Below are 16,295 nucleotides of genomic sequence, written 5' to 3' on the forward strand. Positions count from 1 at the left end.
GGTGAGGCCTCTTCTATAATACAGTATCCAGTTCTTGTCGCCCAGTTATAGGAAGGATATTATCAAGCTGGAGAGGGTTCAGGAGAGATTTACCCAGCACTTTTTTCACTAGAGTGTAGGAGGTCGAGAGGTGACCTGATAGAAGTTTATAAAATAATGTGAAGTGTAGATTAAGTTAATGGTAGTTGTCTTTTCCCTATGATGGGGGATTTCAAGACTAGGAGGCACATTTTTAAAGTGAGGGGAGAGATATTTAAAAAGGACACGAGAGGTAATTATTTTACACAGAGAGTGGTTCATGTGTGGAATGAACTTCTTGAGGAAGTGGTGGATGCGTGTACAATTACAATGTTTAAAAGATGTTTGGATAGATACGTGAATAGGAAAGTTTTGGTGGGATATGGCCCAGGAGCAGGCAGGTGGGACTAGTTTAGTTTGGGATTATGTCAGCATGGGCTAGTTGGACCAAAGGGTCTGTTTCAGTGCTTTATGACTCTGTGACTCCATGGCATGCTCCATGGGCACCAGGCACAAACACTCTACATCCACAAATATTGGCATCCAATATGTGATAGGCTCTAAGAAACATCATAGCACATATCTGATCAACTTTAAGGATACTTCTGCACTTCAATGTTACACCTCAAGCTGCACTGGTTGCTATCATTGTCATGATGCAGCAAGAAAACTGTACACTCAGGGCTAAAACCCAGCTCATGGACTGGATCAGGCTGCATCTCAGGGCTGTTCACTTGCTGTCATACCGCTCACTCACTCTGAGCCTCCCTGGAGGCCCACAACATCCCTGCCTTCCATTGCCTTGCCATGCCTTTTTTGCTCTTGGCTCCTGCAGTCAGACATGCAAAGCTCATTTTATTGTTGTCTTGTCGTGGCATTTAGCACAGACACAAAAACAGGAAACTTGACATTATTGTCAGCAGGCCTCACTAAATTCAAGTGAAAGAGTGTACACTCAGGGAGTCCCGATACAGTAAGTCAGGGGCTATCTCCTATAGCAGTCCAGCACCCTGTTTAGGACAGTGACAATCAGGATCCTTTCCTCACAATGGCAAAGAGCCAAATGACAAGCAGCACACCAATCATCTTGACTGTTGTTGCCACATTGCGATCTACTTTCCTCATGGATATGAGAGAGAGGCAGATATTATGGGAGGTGAAAGTAGGTGGCACATCTATTACTATTGGTACAGATGGGGAGGTGTCCTCAGCAAGTGAATAGATAGCACAGACAGCATGCAGGGTTAGTAGTCATCAATGTTGGAGTGGCTGTGAACCTGTGGGTAGATCTTGTAGGCAATAATGAGAGTGATAGAGTGAGAGATTTGGTGCGTAGTTGGCACTGTAACAGAGATCATGTGAGTGTGAGATATCAGAGAGAAGAGTGAGGCACTCACACTGGTGGAGTGGAGAAGGATATTGATTTTCATCCCAAAGGTTTGAGCATGCCTCCAAATGGCTGAGATTGCTTTAATCCATGTAACACCTCGGTTGGAACTGGCATGGTCTGGTGTCATGGCCTCCACAGCTGGTCCTAGGAGAGGTGAAAGTCCCAGGTAAGCACAATCCCATCCAGTTGGGCCTCCATGACTGCCCACAAAGCAGGGTACCAATTTCTCTCTGTCTGCCGTGCCCAGGGCAAATGTCATCAACCATGCAGGGCAGTTTGGAACTGATAGTGCTTGTCTGGATGCACAATGGGCTTTTAAAGATGGTGTGAGTACAAAGGATGCCAGTGACTTCAGGGAAATCTGCTGTCTGGTGATTTATTATCAGAACAGCACATGGTAAGATGGGGCAGAGTTGCATGGCAGTGGGGTGGTAATTAGTGAGGTGTATTTGCTAAGATAGTGTGGGAGAACTCATTAGACTTTGCATGAAAAGCTCTCCAAAAACTCAGTGCAACTTGGACTTAGACAAAAGAATGCAAGATCTGGTTCAACATCTTCTTTTCAAAGATAGGTCTTGTATTCGAAACAATTGTAGGTAATAGCAAAATTACTTACACACAGACAGGGATTACAACATTCTGTAAGTATAAGTTCAGAAATCTAAGCCTTAGATTTTAGCAGCTTGGCAACTCTTTCAGCTCTTGTTGTACTATAACTATGTGGCAGTGCAGTTTCTTGCAGATATGTTGTCATTTTGCTGATTGTTGTCCTGGTGTTTCATCACACTGTCATTGTTTGGGTGTGTTCTTTCCTGTTTGCTGTGCACAGCTGGTATATTTTAGCCCATGAGCTAGCTTCTGTTTCTGCTCAGTATTGTTGTACCATGACTTCATAACATCTTGGCGCACAGTGCATTTTGGAAACCTCTGCGGATAACCACGTTTCCATCAGGCTGGGGTGGTAGGAGGGACACTGTGACTCTGACTTTCTGCCCTCTGTTCTGTAGCTGCATGCTGGACTTACACCATCTTCACTCTCCAATACTTATCGAGTCGTGCATTTAACATGTTGAAAAATTTTAGATAGGTGGTGGCTTGGCAAGATTGTTTTTGATTGCCTTTCAAACATCATCTCTGCTGGTGACAAAACCCCATACCCAGCGGTGCACCTCTGACATGTAACATGACAACATGATAATGCTATTTCATTCTCCTGTCCTGGTGAAGTGACTTAACAATGTAAACCATTTGTTCAGTAAGGCTTGTTGGTCAGGGATAACATTGTGAAGAAATCTTATATTCATGCACTATTTGTCACACATATCCCTGAAAAATCTGCATTACCAGAAATGACTTCTTCAGATGCACTGTACAAATTGAACATGGCAGTCAATGTGTCGATCATGAACATACTAGAAGTGTTCTTTACCTGTCTGGCAATTGAAAATTTGGAGAAATAATTGGTGACCGTGATGAAGAGGAGGATTAGAAGTGGAATGTGTGAAGTGTGGACACTATGACAGGTTGTCAGCAACACTGAGAAATGGAAGAGTGAGAGGGAGGGCATTAAAAACTGAGTACAGGTTACAAAACCCTGTCTCAGGTCATCGCCAACTGGGTCGGGTCTGTTCTGGGACTGCTGATTCACTCTGACCAAACTTATGCTGTACCAGGCAGGGCCATCTCTGAGAGTCTTGCGCTCCTCAGGGAAAAGACTGAAAAATATAGGACACGGAGGTAGACATCGATCTCATCAGCCTGGACCAGGAGAAGGCTTTTGACAGGATATTGCACACTTACATGTAAGACGTGTGCTCCAAAATGGGCTTTGGAAAATGGAACCAGCAATTGGATCCGGCTGCTCTACACATCTTTAGTGTAGTCATAATCAATGGGTGCAAATCAGAAAGCTTCCCAATCAGATCGAGAGTCAGGCAGGGCTGCCCACTCTTGCCTGCCTTGTTTCTGTATTGTATAGAGCTTTTTGCAAAGTCCAGCAGGAAGGACACGAGCTTGAGAAAGATAACTATTCCAGGCAGCGAAGGTTAAAGTTTCCCTGTACACAGATGACGTCACCATTTTCTGCTCAGATCTGCTGTCAGTGTGCAGACTCCTGAGCATCTAGGACCAGTTTGAACTGGCCTCAGGAGCCAAGGTAAATCAAAGCAAGAGTGAGGCCATATTCTTTGGAATCTGGGCCAAGAATCTCTTATCCCCTTCACCATCAGGTTAGAAGGTGCTGGGAAAATGGTTCCGAGTGATGTAGGCGATGCAAAAAAATGGGTGGAGCATATTGTCAACGTGATGCAGAAACTGGACAAATAAGAGGACCGCTCCCTCTTCAATAGTGGTAAAACCTGGTCATCAGGTGTGAAGTCCTCTCTGTGTTGCTGTATTTGGCACAGGTCTGGCCCATTCCCTGAACCTGTGCCACTGCAGTCACCCACGCCATCTTCCACTTCATCTGCAGGGACACCATATACAAAACTCTGGATGAGGGTGGAAGGACATATGCAACACCACAGTCATCCTGATGGTCATCTTTGTGTGTGGCTGTGTCAAGCTGTGCATAGGCCCTTGGTACGCAAACACTAAGAGTTACTACATACTGAGGTCCTACCTGTCCATGGTGCTGTGAAGGATGGGACTGGCTTTGTTTTTGTGGAATGCTCCAAGTAGTTGGTCTGTTCCATAGCACCTGTCCCTCATGAAGTGGTCAGTACCTAGCCTCATCACCAGAACTTTCCAACAATTTCCAAGACACAGCTTGACTTGTGATGAGAAGGGCACTACTTGTGAGGTCCTTCATGTATGCCCAGACTCTCTATGCCACCGCATGGTGCCCTCAAAATGGCTACTTTGGGGGGATGGGAGTTAGAGTCTGTTGTACATCTTTTTCTGAAATATGCCATTGCAAAGAAAGTCTGAAGAAAGATGCTCAGAGATAGTAAGAACTGCAGATGCTGGAGTCAGAGATAACACAGTATGGAGCAGGAGGAACACAGCAGGCCAGGCAGCATCAGACGAGCAGGAATGTTGATGTTTCAGGTCAGGACCCTTCTTTTGTTGTGGTTCATCCTGAGCAGCTCCATGACACAGGACTCCGTGCTCTGCGGTCTGTACCCGGGACGCACACCTAGACAAACATCAGCTGCAAATAAAAGACTATCAATTCAGTGAAAGACACTCTTTGGTCTGCCTGAACTGTGTTGGTCTTCCAGTGTAAAGATTTGACCCCATCTGACTGTTGCAGACTGGCATAGTCCAAGGTCCCGAACGATATGCTGAGAGACGCGCTAAAGCTTTGGGCAGCTGCTGTTAAGGAACAGTGGAGACAGACCAAGGTGTAAGGTCTTTCTGCCAAATTATAACAAGAATCTGTCCAATCACCAGACCCTCTTATTGCCTCAATGTTTGTAAATAGTGTTCTGCATGAGTAAGAAATGCCTTTGGTTTTTACAACCGCAGAGAATGTCAAACTCTAATGTTTTTTTCTTGATATACAAAGGCTGTACAGAATTGTAAAACTTGCCGGTATAGTTGACAGTGAAGAAGGTCCTTGATTGATTGATTTAATTTATTGTCACGTGTACCTAAGTAGAGTGAAGTGCTTTGCTTATGAACAGCACAGACAGATCATTTTAAGCAAGGACATACAGATTATACAAAATAAGACAGGCATACAGGTTACATCGCATAGGGCATGCATTAGGCAAGATCAACATTCACAAGATCAGCATTAATTGAAGTTAAGAGAGTCCATTTATCAGTCTAATAACAACAGGGAAGAAGGTGGTCCTGGACCTGCTGGTGTCTGTGCCCAAGCTTCTGCCTGACAGAAGTAGTTGTGGGAGAGCATTGCTGGGGCGAGATGGGTCTTTGAAGATGTTGGCAGCCTTCCTGCAGTAGTGAGCCATGTAAGTAGAGTCCACGGATGGAAGGTTGTCTTCCGTGATGGTCTGGGCTGTGCACACCACCTTCTGTAGATTCTTACGGTCCCGGGCAGAGCAGTTACCATACTAGGCTGTTATGCACCCAGACAGTATGCTTTCAATCGTACATCTGTAGAAGTTGGTGAGGGACCTTATGGACACAACAAATTTCCTGAGCCGCCTGAGGAAGAAGAGGTGTTGTTGTACCTTCTTGACCATCACATCTATGTGGGAAGTCCAGGATAGGTTGACAGTTATCCACATGCCTAGAAAATTGATGCTCTGAAACCTTTCAACCTCAGTTCCATTGATGTAAATGGGGCCATGATCTCCTCCTTTCTTTCTGAGATCAATGATCAGTTCTTTCATTTTGCCAACATTGAGACAGAGGTCGTTATCATTGCATCATGTCACCAAATGTTCTATCTCCTTTCTGTATTCTGACTCATATTATTTGTTATCCGTCCCACTGCAGTGGTGCATCGGCAAACTTGTAGATGGCGTTCATTCGAAATTTGGCAACACAGTCGTGGGTGTACAGGGAGTACAGTAGGGGCCTGAGAATACATCCTTGAGGGTCTCCAGTGCTAAGTGTTACAGTGGAGGTGTTGTAGTTGTCTATCTTCACTGATTGCAGTCTATGGGTTAGGAAGCTGAGGATGAAGTTGCAGAGGCCGGAGCTGAGACCTAGGTCTCAGAGTTTTGAGATCATTCTGGAAAGGATTATGGTGTTGAAGGAGGAGCTGTAGTCAATGAGCAGGAATCTGACGTAGATGTCCTTCTTGTCCAGATATTCCAGGGATGAGTGTTGGGCGAGGGAAGTGATGTCCACTGTGGACCTGTTATGTTGGTTAGCAAATTGTAGGGGATCACGGCAGGCTGGGAGACTGGAGTTGATGTGTGCCATGACCAGCTTCTCGAAGCATTTTGTGATTATGGATGTCAGAGCCACTGAGTTGTAGTCATTAAGGTACGTTGCATGTGCTTTCTTAGGTACTGGGATGATGGTGGTCTTCTTAAAGCAAATGAAGACTTCGACTTGTAGGAGGGAGAGGTTGAAGATGTCGGTGAATACTTCCACCAGCTGGTCTGAACAGGATCTGAGTGTTCGGCCAAGGACTCTATCTGGGCTGGTCGCTTTCCTTGAGTTGACTCCCAGGAAGACCCATCTGACGTCTGCAGCCATGAGAGTGGGTACAGGTGCGTCTGGGGCTAAAATTATCTAAAATTACAAAGGGATCAATGGGCTGAGGTAGATGGAGTTTAATTTGGATAAATGTGAGGTGTTACATTTTGGTGAAACAAACAAGGGCAGGGCTTACATAGCTAATGGTAGGGCCCTGGGTAGTGTTGTCTAACAGAGAGACCTGGGATTTAGGTACACAGTTCTTTGGAATTTGTGGCACAGGTAGACAGGTTGGTTAAGAAGGTGTTTACCACACATACCTTCACTGCCCTGACCTTTGGGTATGGGAGTTGGGACATCATGTAATGGTTGTACAAGACATTGTTGCAGCCACTTTTTGAGTATTGTGTACTGTTCTGGTTGCCCTGCTATAGGAAAGATGTTATAAAACTGGAGATGGCACAGAAAAGATTTACCACAATGTTGCCAGGATTGGAGGGTTGGAGTTGTAAGGATAGGCTGATTAAACTGGGACTTTCTTCAGTGGAGTGTAAAAGATTGAGCGGTGACCTTATAGAGGTTTATAAAATCATGAGGGGCATAGATAAGGTGAGCAGCAAAGGTCTTTTCACTTACAGGATCTGTATCTCTCTATTCTCTTCCTATTCATGTATTTTTCCAGGTGCTTCTTGAATGCTGCAATTGTGTCTGCTTCCACCACCTCCTCTGACAACACGTTTCAGACACTTACCACCCTTTGCGTGAAATACTTGCCTTGTACATTTCTTTTAAACTTCCCCCCTCACACCTTGAACCTGTGTCCCCTAGTAATTGACCCCTCCACCCTGGGAAAAAAGCCTCATACTTTCCACTCTATCCATGCCATACACAAACTTATAAGCTTCTATCAGGTCGCCCTTCAACTTCCTGCGTTCCAGTGAAAACAAACCCAGTTTATTCAACCTTTCTTCGTAGCTAAAATCCCCCACACCAGGCAACATTTTCTGTATCCTCTCCAAAGCATCCACATCCTTCTGGCAGTGTGGTGACCAAAATTGTACATAATACTCCAAGTGTAGCCTAAATAAAGTTCTATAAAGCTGCAGAATAACATGCCTGTCGTTATACTCAATGCCCCCTCCAATGAAGGCAAGCATGCCTCAGGCCTTGTTTCCTACCTTATCTACCTACGATGCCACCCTCCATGATCTATCGACCTGCATACCCAGATCCCTCTGCATATCAATACTCTTAAGGGTTCTGCCTTTCATTGTATAATTTCCACCTGTACTTGACTTCCAAAATGCTTCACCTCACATTCGTCTGGATTAAACTCCATCTGCCATTTTTGTCCCTATTCCTCCAATTGATCTATATCCTGCTATATCCTCTGACAAACCTCCCACTATCTGCAACTCCACCAATCTTTGTATCATCCACACAAATACAAATTAGACCAGCTTCATTTTCCTCCAATTCATTTGTGTAGATCACAAACAGCAGAGGTCCCAGCACTGATCCCTGTGGAATACCACTAGTCACAACCCTCCATTCTAAAAAGCATCCTTCCACCGCTACCATCTGTCTCCTATGACTAAGTCAGTTCTGTATCCATCTTGCCAGCTCACATCTGATATCATGTGACTTCACCTTTTGCATCAGTCTGCCATGAGGGACCTTGTCAAAAGCTTCACTGAAGTCCTAAGGTTTTTGGAGTAGATTTGTAGCTTGGGTTGTGGGTGTTAATGTTGGTTGGCTGGCCGAGCTGGTTTGTTGTTTCGCAGACATTTTGTTACCATGCTGGGTAACATCCTCAGTGCAGCCTCCGATGAAGCATCAGTGTATTCTCCTGCCTGGTTTTTTTAAAACTCTGGAGTCCGTTGAGATGGATTGCCTCACTTCCGGTTTTCCTTCATAGTGGAGTGTATATGGGGTTGAGTTCTATTTGTTTATTAATAGCGTGCTTCGTGGAGTGCCAAGCTTCTAGGAATTCCCGTGCCTGTCTCTGCTTAATTTGTCCCAGGATTTTGGTGTTGTCCCAGTCGAATTGGTGGTTCTCCTTGTCCATGTGGATTGAGATGAGTAAGTATTGGTCGTGTCTTTTTGTAGCCAGTTGGTGTTCGTGTACTCTTATTGTTAGTTTCCTTCCTGTTTGTCCGATGTAATGTTTCTCACAGTCTCTGCAGGGGATATTATAGATGACATTGGTCCTGTCCATGGCGGAGAGTGGGTCTTTAGTTCAGCTGAGCAGTTGTCGTAGGGTTGATGTGGGCTTGTGTGCCACTCTGATGCCCAATGGTCGTAGGAGTCTTGTGGTTAGTTCCGATGTGTTCCTGACGTAGGGTAGTGTGATGAGTGTGTCGGGGCATGTAGTATCTTCCTGATGTTGTTCGTGTAGGCATCTTTGACCCAGTTTTTTGGGTATCCATTATCCTTGAAAACCTGGAAGAGGTATTCTTCTTCCTCTTGGCGTAGTTCTGTGTTGCTGCAGTGTGTTGTTGCCCGTTTACTGAAGTCCATTTGGACAACATCAACCACACTTCCCTCATCAATCCTCCAAGTCACCTCCTCAAAAAACATGATCAAATCAGTGAGGCATGACTTCCCCGACACAAAACCATGCTGTCTATCACTAATAAGTCCATTTGCTTCAAAATGCATACAAATCTTGTCCCTGAGAATCTTTTCCAAAAGTTTCCCTATCATCAACGTGATAGTCACAGGCCTGTAATTTCCAGAATTATCCCTGTTACCCTTCTTAAACAATGGAGCAGCATTGGCTATTCTCCAGTCCTCTGGGACCTCACCTGTGGCCAAAGACTTTACAAAGATGTCTGTCAACCCTCCAGCAATTTGTTCTCTTGCATCCCTCAATATTCTGGCATAGATCCCATCAGAACCTGGGGATTTCTCTATCTTAATACTTTTTAAAATGCACAACACCTCTTCCTTTTTAATAACAACTCAGCTTAGGAACTTGACACTCCCTTCCCAGAGATCATCCTCCATCAATTCCTTCATATCTCACCTATCTCTTCTGGCTCCACACATCGATTCCCTCCTTTGTCCTTGAGTGGGCCAACCCTTTTCCTGGCTACTTTCTTGCTTTTTACATATGTATGAAAAGCCTTGGGATTCTCCATAATCCTGTTTGCTAATGACTTTTCATGACCCCTTTTAGCCCTTCTAATTCCTTGTTTAATTTCTTTCCTACTTTCTTTATATACTTCAAGGGCTTTGTTAGTTCCCATCCTCCTCGACCTTATGTAATCTTCGTTTCTCTTTTTGACCAAGATCATAATATCTCTGGTTATCCAAGGTTCATGTAACTTGTCATACCTATCCCTCATTCTCGCAGGAACATGCCGTTCCTGAACTCTTATTAACTGCTGTTTGAAATACTCCCACATGTCCGATGCAGATTTACCCTCAAACAGCCGCCTCCAAACAATATTCTCCAGTTCCTGCTGAATATTGATATAGTTTGTCTTCCCCCACTTTAACACCTTCACCCAAGGACTGCTGTTATCTCTATCCATGAGTATCTTAAAACTCATGGTATTTTGGTCACTATCTCTGAAATGCTCCCCCATTGAAACTTTACTTACCTGGTTAGGCTCATTTCTGAAAACCAGGGCCAGTATAACCCATTCCCTGGTTGGACGGTTTACATATTGTGTCAAGCAGGCTTGGAGGGGGAGGGGAGATTTTGAAGCTTGTGAAATCCACATTGATACCATTGGGCTGCAGGGTTCCCAAGCAGAATATGAGTTGCTGTTCCTGCAACCTTCGGGTGGCATCGTTGTGGCACTGCAGGAGGCCCAGGATGGACATGTCGTCTGAGGAATGGGAGGGGGAGTTGAAATGGTTCGCAACTGGGAGGTGCAGTTGTTTATTGCGAACCGAGTGTAGGTGTTCTGCAAAGCGGTCCCCGAGCCTTCGCTTGGATTCCCCGATGTAGAGGAGGCCACAACGGGTACAGCGGATGCAGTATACCACATTGGCAGATGTGCAGGTGAACATCTGCTTGATGTGGAAAGTCTTCTTGGGGCCTGGGATGAGGGTGAGGGAGGAGGTATGGGGGCAGGTGTAGAACTTCCTGCGGTTGCAGGGAAAAGTGCCGGGTGTGGTGGGGCTGGAGGGGAGTGTGGAGTGGACAAGGGAGTCACAGAGAGAGTCGTCCCTCCAGAAAACAGATAAGGGTGGGGAGGGAAAGATGTCTTTGGTGGTGGGGTCGGATTGCAGATGGCGGAAGTGTCGGAAGGATGATGCGTTGTAAACTGTTTCTTCAGACTTGGGAAAATGGTGGCGATGATGGTTCTTCTGTACAATTATAGCTGTGAAGAGGGATAATATCTTGGAAGGATCACCAAATTAGACCACGTGGAGGTAAAAATTGGGACAAAGGCGCTGCTGGGTGTCCACTACAGTACCACAAATGTTCAAGGAGAGATAAAGGATCAAATATATAACCAAATTTCAGGGACATGTAAGTAATGTTCTCTCTAAACTGTGCACATGGGGTTTACAGCCTACACAACTGTTGAGAAAATTAAAGGAAACACTGTGTGTAAGAATAATAGCGCAGTAATGAGCGCAGGATCTTAACTCTTCAAATGTTATCTGGCATTGTTTTAGTGCGCAAGTTAGGGAAGGAGCAAAATTCTTAAATTCTATCCAGAACAACATTTTTTAGCCATTACATAAAAACCCAATTGAGGAATGGGCGGTTCTAAACCTAACATTTGGAAATGAGCTCAGGGAGATAGAAGGCATTTAAGAAGGGGAGTAATTTGAAAGTGGTGACCATAACTCAGTTAGATTTAGTTTAAGTCTCAAAAAGGATAAGGATGGACCAGGAGAAAAAAAGCTCTAAACTGTATGACACAGTATGAAACTGTATGAAAAGCTAATTGAACTAAGATAGGGCATGAAAAAATGAAAGAACTGCAGATGCTGGAAATCTGAAAGGCAGAAATTGCTTGCAAATCTCAGCAGGTCTGTCAGCATCTGTGCAGAGAAATCAGAACCTTCAGAAGGGTCACTGGACCGGAAACATTAACTCTGATTTCTCTCTACAGATGCTGCCAGACCTGCTGAGATTTTCCAGCAATTTCTGTTTTTGTTTAAAATAAGGTATAATTTAGCTAAAGTAGACTGGGATAGCTATTTGCTGCATCAAAGCTATGGGATGCGTTCAAGGAGGAAATATCAAGAGTACAGGGCAATTAGGTTCCCATAAATACAAAGGGTGGGACCAAAACCGTAGAATTCAGAATGATGAAGGACACAAAGTTTAGAATGAAGAAAAAAAGAAAATCTTATATAAGGTATTGAAGGCTCAATATGACATCATCCTGCGAGAAGTATTAAAAAGGGCAGGGGATACTTTAAAAAAGGAAATTAGGAAAGCAAAGGGAGCGCAAGAGAAAGCATTGAAAGGTTTTTTTTAAAGTATGTAAAAAACAACAGAATGACTAGGGAAAGAGTAGGGCTCATTAGGGCCCATAGGAGCCAATCTATGTGTGGTGCACATTAATCACTTGGACTTAAATCTTACTAAGTTACATTCACTATCACTGAAACTCTTGCCCATCATTACAGCTACCATTTACCTGGCTTCATTCCCTCAAATTAAGTACGGCACAGTCCTGTCTCTTGGAGGACTGTCTATGTTTTGGCTTAGAGGGCTCTCCTGGACAGATTTTTAAGAACTCTGCCCTCTGTAAGCCTTTCACACTTTGTCTATCTTTGTTAATACTGGCGAAGCTAAAATCCCCTGTCATGATTACCTGTTATATCATTTCTCTGATATAAAGGGGTGTGATCAAGAAGTTCACATAAAATTTGATAGCGTAGTTAATCGTGAGGATGATAGCCATAAATTGCAGGAAGATATAAAGAGACTGAGTAGTAAAAGAAATTTGATCTGGAAAGGTGTGAGATAATACATTTGGAGAGTGGCAAGGCAAGGGACAATGAATGGTAGGGTCTTTAAAATTACTGAAGATCAGAGGGACCTTGATGTGCACATCCACAGATCCTTGTAGGTAGCAAGGATAAAGTGTTTTAGATGACATATGAGATACTTGTCTTTATTAGACAAGGCAAGGAATACAAGTGCAAGGAAGTTCTGCTGGAATTGTGTAAAAAGCTGTTTAGACTACAACTGACGTACTGCTTGCAGTTCTTCTCACCACATTATAGGAAGGATGGGATTGGACTAGAGAGGGTGCAGAGGAGATTCACCAGAATGCTGCCTGGGCGAGAGGGTCTGAGCTCCGAGGAATGTTTGGTTGGCTTGGATTGTGTTCTTTCCAGCAATGATGTTTGAAAGGTGACGTGATAGAGATCTATAAGATTATGAGGGGCATAGACACAGCAGATGGGAAGATACTTTTCCCATTAGTAGTGGGGTCAACAATGAGGGGCCATGGATTTAAAGTAAGAGGTATACAGGTAAAGGGAAAGTTGAGCAGAATTCCTTTTCCCTCAGAGGGTGGTGGGAGTCTAGAACTGACAGCTCATTACTGAATTAGAAATTCTCACGTTGCCATAGCCTCCAAGGTTATGATCCAAAAAGTGGAACATGAGATTAATGTAATCAAATATTTATTGACTGGTATGGACACAATGGGATGAATGGCCTCCTTCTGTGCTGTAAACACCTATGACCCTATGAAGTTATTTTTATTCCTGGTTCATAGGTCAGTCATGATTTTGGACTAAGGGTTGACAGAATCTCATATACGTGCAAAGATTTCTTCATTGTGGTGGCTGGAGGATTTGGCATATTTCACACATCCTCACTAACATTTCCATGTCACTGTTAATCCCTGGCTAATAAACTATATCATATGCTCATTCCTTCATCTGCTACATGCTGATATGTTCTTATTCTAATTGAGACAATGCATCTTCACAGAGAGCTTTGGGCACAAGTTCTTAATTTCCTTTGAAGGTAATGCCTTTTGAGATACAAAGCTCATTTCTGTTAGGTCAAAAGCATCTGAAAGTGTTTGGCACAACGTTTATCATGTCAGGCCACACTTTTTCCCACAATGCTTTCCATTGTAGGGTCTTAGCTGTTTCTGACTGAAACTGCTCACATGTATGCTGACCAAAATGCAATAGATCAATTTTGAGCACATTTTCCAACTCAATGTCTGTGCAATTAACTTGTAGATCCAATGGAGCATCTGCCATATGTTTGAGTTTGACAACCTGCTCACCATTTCCAAGCTGACCATTTCAAAGTCAGATTTGTAGCAGATATCAAAATTATATTCCTGTACTTTTAGAGATTTGATTGTAAATAGGTGGCACACTTGTCAGTGGTTTGCAGTAAATTATTTCCAATTGTTTGTTATAGTTTCCAGAGCAAATTGCTTACTGAACAGGTAAATAAGGAATCTTGTGATACTGAATACTGGAGCAAGTGTTTCATGCTCAGTGTTGAAATAATTGGATTGTGCTTGCAATAGGCATTTGGATGAAAATGCAATTCATTTACCATCTTACATGATGCACAATCCTCATCCTTTCTATAAAGTGTTCCAGGATTGCCTTGCCCCTTGCAGTGTGCAATTTCTGTAAACAATCCTTGCTTGAGAGATTTAAATATTTTGTTGATGGTCCTCTAGTTATACATATAATACATCCTTCTTTAGGAATTTTCTCGGTGAAAATGTCTTGTTGGAAATGTTTGGAAATTACGGTGATAAGAAGTTGAAGAATTCAAGACATCATTGTAGGTCTTCTTTTATTTGTGTTGTAGGCATTTGTTGGACAACTTCAAATTTGCCTCAGTCTGGACTGTTTCTGCAACCTTAGTATTTGTAGCCAAAAAATTAATCTAATTTACATTCACTCATTACATCTTGCCATTGAAAAGGAGCTCTTCACCATAAGCTATTGCCACTAGTGAGCCGAGATCCTGATCATTCTCTTCCTTGAGTATTCTTGGTATCTTCTGGCACCATGAGTACCATGAGTATTTGATGATCTCATTGATAATCACAATGTTGAAAGCTGTGCGCACTGGTAGTCTTGCCCATGCTGGCCTGCTTGTGTCTACTGGGTAACATATTTATTATGTCTATAATAATTTGTCATAGCTGAATTGAATTGTTAATGCAAAGAATTGGTGACCTATTTTCTGCAGCCAAATTATAAGTTATAACAATGAGTTATGATGATCCCAATACATGTCCTTCAAAATTAGGATTGGCTAGGATGTTTGCGCTACCTCTCATGCCAATCTTGATTTTGAGTGTGTATTTGTCAGTTTTCATTGGCCAAAATGTTGAAAAGGCTTCTGATTAGTTGACTTCTTGTGTGACATTCACAATATGAGAATTCTTTTTGTCCTGTGGTTGCAAGTTGTTCAATTCAGGGTCTTGACTTGGTTTCGTCTTGCATGTGAATGTCATGTTTCAGCTTATGTTTATGCACAGTCTTTGACACATTGCTCGCTGTTGTCTCTACATTGCTGTACCTGTCTTCTACTTGGTTGTCCTGTTGTAGCCTCCAGCTGCACTTTTGGAGCCAGATTTCTTGCATAGATCTTTGTACTGCACACCTATTACAGATCATGGAATGCAGTGCAGCTTCACCATAGGCACAATTGACCACATTCATTACACAGCCTGCTTGTTGTTTGTGGCCTGACTATAACATAAATACCATTCACTGAAGATGCTGTTGACCAGCTACAGTTGCTTCATAGTTTCTGTCAATTGTTAGTAGTGATTCAATGCTATGGCTTTTCTTTTCCCCCAACTTTTTGGAATGCTTCAATTGACGTTGTCCACTATCTACTCCAATAATTCGTCTACTGAAAAGTCACATTTCCTTTGTTATGACATCTGTTGACATATTGATCTATTCATTCTCATGGCTTTTACCTATAGGATGTCAATTCTAAGAGATGCATTTTAAAGTTGAGTCTTACATTTGGTTGATCTTCTAGCACCTATCGCATTTTTGAGGGACATTTCTGGTCCTCTTCAGATAAGCCTGGTAAGCCTTGACACTTTATAACCTCTCGTTGCAAATTCCATGAGTATTTTCACAGCTTGCCTAACTAGTTCTGCAACAGTTTGGTCGATGAAGCCTAGTTGCATCATTTATTTAAAAGGTTTGAACTCAAATAGTAGAATTGGAGCTTTTAGTTCATGCTCACAGATTTGGTATCAACCCTTCTGTGCTGTCAACACTCTGCTTAATGTTCCTTTTCTGCTTTTTTTTTGGCTAGAAACTTGTTTTAGGGTTCATTCTGTTGGTTCTGCACTGTTCCTGTATGCAGGCTGTTTTCATGTTTGTTGTTTGGTCTGTTTTCTCTTCAATCAGCACGGGGCTGACTTATTACAGCATTTAAATTTGAAATGGCATTTAGATCAGTGAGTTTGAATCAGTTGGCTGCCCAAGTAAACCTGGCCAACTCAGACATCCTTAGAGTTTACGAAGATTTCTTATTTCTTTTTTTCCCTAGACTGTTTGCTGCAGCTTTTCTTGACCTTCAATCTCATAAGACTGTTTTTCCCTTTTGATCTTTTCTTTTACTTTAAACACAAAAGAAATCTCAGCTGCATACCCTGTAGTAATATTTTTGTGTTATCTAAATGTAACACAAATTATATATGTAGATTCCATTTACTTAAAGATCTCTGGTGGGTTTATTTGTAGCTAAACTATTAGATACAATAATCTCCGGACACAGCGTGTGCTTAAAGTGCTGCAGTGCAGAAAGCCTGAGTCCTGTGGTCATGTGATGATATCCAGGTACTTGGCTCATTTGCATATTGAGCTATTAAAGAGACATCCTCCA

Source organism: Rhincodon typus, chromosome 5 (assembly GCF_021869965.1).
Source record: "Rhincodon typus isolate 14 chromosome 5, sRhiTyp1.1, whole genome shotgun sequence".
Taxonomy (NCBI): Eukaryota; Metazoa; Chordata; class Chondrichthyes; order Orectolobiformes; family Rhincodontidae; genus Rhincodon; species Rhincodon typus.